The sequence below is a fragment of the Corvus brachyrhynchos genome, unplaced genomic scaffold, assembly GCF_000691975.1.
Source record: "Corvus brachyrhynchos isolate BGI_N302 unplaced genomic scaffold, ASM69197v1 scaffold523, whole genome shotgun sequence".
NCBI lineage: Eukaryota > Metazoa > Chordata > Aves > Passeriformes > Corvidae > Corvus > Corvus brachyrhynchos.
Window position 1 is genome coordinate 2107221 of NW_008237265.1, and position 457 is coordinate 2107677.

General features: G+C 57.5%; 1 protein-coding gene across 1 annotated transcript in view; it reads left to right on the plus strand.

Annotated features, from left to right (window-relative positions):
• The window catches only part of WNT7B (Wnt family member 7B), a 91529-nt gene that overhangs the window by 1306 nt on the left and 89766 nt on the right, over positions 1–457 (plus strand). The window lies entirely within an intron of this gene.

Sequence of the window (457 nt, forward strand, 5' to 3'; positions counted from 1 at the left end):
GGTCGCCAAGTTTCGCCCTCTTCCCCTCTGCCTCTCCCCCAGTGCCTGTATGCCCTTATTAATATTGCTCGTCGCAGTAGGCTGACTTGAGTTGAATTTCCACATTCCTGAGCCCCAGCCGAGTCCTTACCTGTCGAGCTACAAACTCTTTAAAGATCCTGTCTTTGCATAGCTGCGGGATTTTTATTTTTATTTTTTTTATGATCAAGAATGCATAAGGTGAGTGGCAATCCAAAAACGCTCGCTTCCCACCTTGAAATCAATACGTGGAAGAGGACGGGGAAGCCAAAGGGCAGCTCCCAAAGGCTTGAGAACGGGCACAGTTCCCCGGAGCGACAAGCAGGCTGGAGCCCGACCAGAGCAGCGGAGCGAGAGGGCAACGGGGAGCGAGGAGCGGCCTGGCCCTGCCCGCGGGGACCCGCCGCCGCGGGCGCTGCCCCGCGCACGATGCGCGCCG